We start from the raw sequence: 7,048 nt of genomic DNA on the forward strand, positions 1-7,048 counted from the left end.
TTTTTCCACACGAACTCTTCTCCCTAACATTCCATAGACGAATTTTGAAGGCCTTTTCCTCCATAGCTTCTTAGGTAAGTGTTCTTAACTTCATCCTCTCTTAATTTCTTCATCTAATCACTAAATTCCTAGCCCTAAATCATGAAATCAAAGTAGAAAATGGGGGTTTTGGGTAGAGTTAGGGCTTTGGGGATTTTGGGTGATTCAACCTCAATTTGGGGTCGAATCTTGAAATAAATTATATATTTGAACTCGTGGGGTTATGGGTGATTGGGTTTTGGTCCGAGCCTCGTGTTTGGACCATGTGGGACCGGTGTCGAATTTTGGTATTTTTGGAAGAATGATAGGAATTTCATTTCTAGGCTATGGGATTATGTTTTTGAGCCCTTATTGATATTATTGAACTAATTATGCCTAGATATCATTGTTTCGGAGTTGGATTGTAGAGGAAAGGCGGTATTAGAGAGTTGATTGCTATTCTTGGACCGAGGTAAGTGTTTGTTCTAACTTTGGCTTGAGGGAATAGGATTAGGATGTTAATTGCTACTTGCTAAATGTGGAGTACGATGTATAGGCATGGTGACGGTTGTCTATTCACCGGAGTCTAGCATGACCGTGAGTCTTAATTGCTTTTAATTCAAATGATGTGACACAACTTCCTTGTTTAATTGATAAATTTCATATAATGTGAACGGTTGAGGAAGAATTGTGATTGGTATATTTTGGAGCGTTGGCTCGAGCAAGAATGTGATAGTTGAGAAAGAAGTGATTTAAAAGAGGATGTGTTGTGATTATTTCCTTGCCGGGGCGTGTAGACTATTATTATGTACTCTCCCTTGCCGAGATATTTGGGTTGTTAGCTGTACACTTGCCGGGTTAAAGTGTTATGTTGTCGAATTCCCCTAATGTGGCCTTCTTTACAAAGCCAGATATTTTGAACTATGATATGGGATCGTGTGGTGCGCCGTCCACTTATATATCTATTATGAAATGGGATCGTGTGGCACGCCGTCCACTTATATATCTATTATGAAATGGGATCGTGTGGCACGCCGACCACTTATATATTATGAAATGGGATCGTGTGGCACGCTGCCCACTTATGAATTAAGAAATGGGATCATGTGGCGCGCCGACCACTTATATATGAGCTATGGTATTGAGATAGTTTCGTCGTTATATTCCGTTGATCTGTATTCGCTGTATTTTTCCCCGAGCATGCCCCCTTCCCCTTTTTAGTTGATATTCTCTGTTGTTATTTCTGTTGCCTTTGTATATATATAACTGCACAGGTTGTTTTGGTAGGTCCTGTCTAGCCTCGTCACTACTTCGCCGGGGTTAGGCCAGGCACTTACCAGCACATGGGGTCGGTTGTGCTGATGCTACACTTCTGTGCTTTTTGCACAGATCATAGTATCGGAGCAGGAGCCTTTGGTCAGCAGTAGGAGCGTTGGGAGCTTACTTCAGTCCGGAGATTTCCGAGGTAGCTTGCTGGCGTCCGCATGGCCCGGAGTCTCTCTTATCTCTGTCTTTCGTTTGATTTCCCTTGTATCGGATCAGACAGTACTGTATTCTTATTCAGACTTTGTTTTTAGCATTCAGTAGAAGTTCGTGAGTTAGTGACACCAGATCTGGGTAGAGGTGTGTTTGAATTTCCGCACTTGGTTTCAGTTATTTATGTTTCGAGACTTCCGCTTTTATATTAATTGCCTCGTTCTTCTTTATACTGTTAATGATGTTGAGAGAAGTGTTAAATTAATTGGCTTGCCTAGCTCTCATTAGTAGGCGCCATCACGACTCCCGAGGGTGGGAAATCCGGGTCGTGACATCGGAATGTGTTTTGGAGGTCCGGAGTAGATTTAGGCTTGAATTGGCGGAATTGAGTTTTTGGCGTTTCCGGTTGATAGGTGAGATTTTGATATAGGGGCCGGAATGGAATTCCGGAAGTTGCAGTAGCTTCGTTATGATATTTGGGATGTGTGTGCAAAATTTCTATCATTAAGCGTGGTTTGGTTGGGTTTTTGATCAAAAGCGGAATGCGGAAGAATTTAGAATCTTAGTCTTGAATTCGATGAGTTTTTGGTGATTTTGATGTTTTTTGGGGTGTTTTGAAGATTGGTGCAAGTTTGAATGAGGTTATGGGATATGTTGGTGCTTTTGGTTGAGGTCCCGGGGGCCTCGTGGTGATGTCGGATGGTTGACGGGGAGTTGAAAGCTTGATGCAGCTGCAGTAATTTTGCTGCTTCTGGTGTTTCCGCACCTGCGGATTGGGGACCGCAAGTGCGATGCCGCAGATGCAGAAAAGGTGATCGCAGAAGCGGAAAAATGCTTGGCAAGGCAGGAACCGCAGATGCGGTTGTGGGGACCGCACCTGCGAAGGCGCAGATGCGGAATTGGCATCGCAGATGCGGTTTTGGCTGAGTTAAATGAAAGCCGCAGAAGCGGCTCATTGACCGCAAATGCAGTACCGCAGATGCGGTTGAAGCACCGCAGATGCGGAAATGCTTGGGTCAGAATATATTAATTCCTATTTCGCGATTTTCAGAGGGTTTCTCCATTTTTGAACGGGAAAAGAGCTTTGAGGCGATTTTGAAGAGAGGAAATCATTGTTCTTCATTGAGGTAAGGATTTTGGACCCTAAAACTCGATTATTTGTGACTAAGGAACAAGATATCAGTGTTTAATTCAAGAAAATCAGTAAAAAAAGGTGGAGTTAGGGCTTGAGATTATGAGACCTTCTAGGGATGATTTGAGGGGTCAAACGAACTCCGATTTACGAATTCTTTATATGTACGGACTCATGAGATGATAAATAATATTTTGGTATAAAGTTTGTCCAGTTCCGAGATGCGGGCCCGGGGGTCGGGTTTTGACTGATTTCGGATTTTGTGCTTAAAATCGATATTTTTCAATTGGAGTTCATTCGTTTAGCATAATTGTGACGACCCAAAGGGGTCATCACCTGTTTTAAATTAATTCTGTGCTTCCGAGGCCTTGAAAACCTCATTTAGAGTTGCCTCGATTTGCGTGCGCAGTCCGGACGCATAGCCGAAAAGCTTAAATATGAAATTCTGTAAAAAATGTTAAATTCTGATATTAAAATAAATAAATTTGACTTCGGTCAACATTTTGGGTAAACGTACCCAGACCCGTAATTTGACGGTCCCGGAGGGTCCGTAGGAAAATATGGGACGTGGGCGTATGCCTGGAATCGAATTTCGAGGTCCCAAGCCCGAGAAATGAATTTTTGAGTAAAATTGTTTTCCTGAAATTATTAAGGAAAATTTAAATGAAGATTGAATAGAACGTGTTGGTATCTGGCCCGTATTTTGGTTCCGGCGCCAGGTACAGGTCTTATATGTGATTTAAGATGTTTCTGTAATGTTTGGTTGAAAACGGATGTCGTTTGACGTGATCCGGACCCTAAGCGGGAATTTGATGTTTTAAAGGAGATTTTGGAAATTTCATTGATCTTGAGTTTTAATTCGATGTTCATGATGTTATTTTGGTGATTTGATTACATGAATATGTTTGTAAGATGTTTTTGAGGTTGTGTGTATACCTAGATTAGAGTTTCGAGGGCTTGGGTGAGTTTCGAGTAGGTTCCGGGATGCCTTAGACTTAAAAGATCAGATGTTGCAGGTTAAGGGAATATTGCAGGCCTCTGAAACCTCTTGCACGGTCCGCGAGAAATCGCGTGCGGCCGCGGAGGGGCTAGCGCGGCCGCGGTCGCCTTTGAGCGGTCTTCGGTGGATGCTGCGCGGCCGCGGTCGGCCTTGTGCGGTCCGCACGGGGCTATGATCTGCAAGTCTTCAGGGAGGCCTGTGCGGCCGCGGTGCTTTATGCGCGGTCCGCAGAGGAAGTTTCAGAGGGGTATAAATAAATGAGAATTTCAGTTATTTTACACTTTTCAAAACCCCAAAAGATAAGAGGCGAATTTCCAAACTAACTTTCTTCTCCAAAACGATTGGTAAGTGATTTCTAACTCATTTTCTTTACTCCTCAACATCTTCTAACATGATTTCAACTTCAAATCAAAGATTTTCATGGGGAAATTGTGTGTTTTGGGTAGAACCTAGGTTTTTCAAAAACTGAGATTTGGACCTCAATTTGAGGTCCGATTTCAAAACAAATTACATATTTGGGTTCGTGGGGGAAAGGGTAATCGGGTTTTGGTTCGAACCTCGGGTTTTGACCACGTGGGCCCGGGGGCATTTTTTACCTTTTTGGATAAAACTTGGGAAAACTTATTTTCATGCATTGGGGATGATTCATTTAGCATTTATTAATGTAATTAAGTAAATTGTGACTAGATTCGAGCGGATTGGAGGTGGAATCGCGGGTAAAGCTATAATTTAGGCCTGAGTTGTATTCGAGGCGTTGAGGTAAGTGTTTGGTCTAACCCTAGCTTGAGGGACTAGGAGTTGAGTCTTATTTGCTAATTGCTTCTAGTTGAGTACGACGTATAGGCATGGTGACGAGTATCTATACGTTGGTGTCTAGCATGAACGTGGGTCTTTATGTTGCGAATATTTGATTTTGTTGTATCTCCCATGCTTAATTGATGACTTCTATATGATATAAAGAGCATGTGAAAGAAATTGTGATCTATGAACTTCGAGGAGCATTGGCTCAAGTTATATTTCAATTGTTAACATCCATGAAATGGTTGAACCCTTTGGAGCATTGGCTCAAGTGGTAAAGTGAGATACGAAATAAAAGTGAAAGGAAGAGAAAGAGTATGTAAATTATTCCCTTGCCGGGATATTATTGTTTATTGATTATTTTCCCTTGCCGGGATGTTGAGATTATTGATATTTTACCCTTGCCGGGATTTAATTGTTCAATTGTGTTCCCTTGCGGGGATTTCTTTTATTATTCTGTATATTCCCTTGCCCCTTGTTTGTGATTGTTGTTTGGGTGAGGAAGAGTGTTAAAGCACGAAGGGTGATGCCGTGCATTGTTCGTTTATTGTGAGGAAAGAGTGTAAAGCACGAAGGGTGATGCCGTGCATTGTTTGCTTATGGTGAGGAAAGAGAGTAAAGCACGAAGGGTGATGCCGTGCCGCACGATGTACCATTCTGTGCCGATTCTATTGATTATATGTAAGGAAAGAGAGTAAAAGCACGAAGGGTGAAGCCGTGCACACTTTATTATATCATTGCTTGGTGAGGATGAGAGTAAAAGCACGAAGGGTGATGACGTGCACTTGTTGCTTTCTATTTCTTTATTAATGTCTGAGTTGTGTTGTTTCCTTCGTTACTGGACGACTTTTACTTGAAATTGTTATTTCCCCCATAGCATGCTCCCCCTCCCATATTAATTACTTGTCTCCGTGTTTCGATTCCGCTGTATATGTATATGTATAACTGCACAGGTTTATGTGGTAGTCTGGTACTAGCCTCGTCACTACCTCGCCGGGGTTAGGCCAGACACTTACCAGCACATGGGGTCGGTTGTGCTGATGCTACACTCTGTGCTCTTTTGCACAGATCCAGGTGCCGGAGCCGCTTACGGTGCGCAGCAGTAGTCAGGGAGCCGACCTTCAGTCCACGAGACACCGAGGTAGCTTTGCAGGCGTCCGCAGGCCCGGCGTCTCTTCTATCTTTTATTTCAGTCTGTTATCTCATGTATTTCGAGACAAACAGTTATATTTTCTTTCAAACGGTTGTATTTAGCACTCTTAGCAGTTCGTGAGTATGTGTCACCAGTTCTTGGGTAGAGATTTATGTTGAGTTTCTGCATTGTTGTTCAGTTTCTTTAATCTAAGACTTTCGCTTCTTTACTTTATTCCGCTGTTTTCATGATATTACTGATAATTGTTAAAGGTAGTAAATTGGTTAATGCTAAAGGTAGTTAAGGGTTGGCTTGCCTAGCTCTCATCAGTAGGCGCCATCACGACTCCCGAGGGTGGGAAATCCGGGTCGTGACAAGTTGGTATCAGAGCTCTAGGTTACATAGGTCTCACAACTCACGGACAAGCTTAGTAGAGTCTGAGGGATCGGTATGGAGACGTCTGTATTTATCCCCAGAGGCTACCGAGTTAGGAAAAGCTTCGCATTTGTTCTTTCTTGTCGTGCAGTTGGGTTTCTCAATGCTAATTGAATTTCTACTCTGTTCTTTCGCAGATGGCGAGAACACGTGCTTCTTCATCTTCTGATCAGCAGTCCGAGCCCCAGGCAGCTCCCGCTAGGGGCAGAGGACGAGGCCGTGCTAGAGGCCGAGGTAGGGGCAGAGCTCAGCCCCAAGCAGCAGCACCAGTGGCGGAGCCTCAGGTTGACATTGACGAGGAGGTTTCGACCCCAGCCCCAGCAGTTCCGGTGGGCCCAGCTCAGGTCCCAGAGGGGTTTATTGCTACCCCAGTTCTTCAGGACGCTCTAGTCCGATTGGTGGGCCTCATGGAGAGTGTTACTCGAGCGGGTTTGCTTCCTGTTGCACCAGCCGTCTCTCAGGCTGGAGGAGCGACCCAGACTCCTGCTACTCGTACTCTGGAGCAGGGAGTTCCCCCGATTCAGACTCCAGCAGTTCAGCCAATTGGAGCAGCTCAGCCGGGTGTGGTAGCCCAAGCCGGTGATGGGGCAGCTATGTCTGCCAATGCTTTATGGAGGTTGGATAGGTTCACCAAGCTCTTTACTACTACCTTCAGCGGTGCATCTACCGAGGATCCTCAGGATTATTTGGACAGCTGCCACGAGGTTCTTCGGAACATGGGTATTGTTGAGTCCAATGGAGTGGACTTTGCTGCATTTCGCCTATCTGGATCCGCCAAGACTTGGTGGAGGGATTTCTGTTTAGCTAGACCAGCAGGGTCTCTAGCCTTGACCTGGGATCAGTTCACGCATACATTTCTGGAGAAGTTTCTCCCTGTCACACAGCGTAAGGCCTATCGGAGGCAGTTTGAGCGTCTGCATCAGGGGTCCATGTCAGTCATCCAGTACGAGACCAGGTTTATTGAGTTGGCTCGCCATGCTACTGTTATACTCCCCACTGAGAGGGAGAGGGTGAGACGATTTATTGATGGACTCATCCAGCCTATTCGTCTCCAGAT

This window comes from Nicotiana attenuata, unplaced genomic scaffold, assembly GCF_001879085.1.
Source record: "Nicotiana attenuata strain UT unplaced genomic scaffold, NIATTr2, whole genome shotgun sequence".
Classification (NCBI taxonomy): Eukaryota; Viridiplantae; Streptophyta; class Magnoliopsida; order Solanales; family Solanaceae; genus Nicotiana; species Nicotiana attenuata.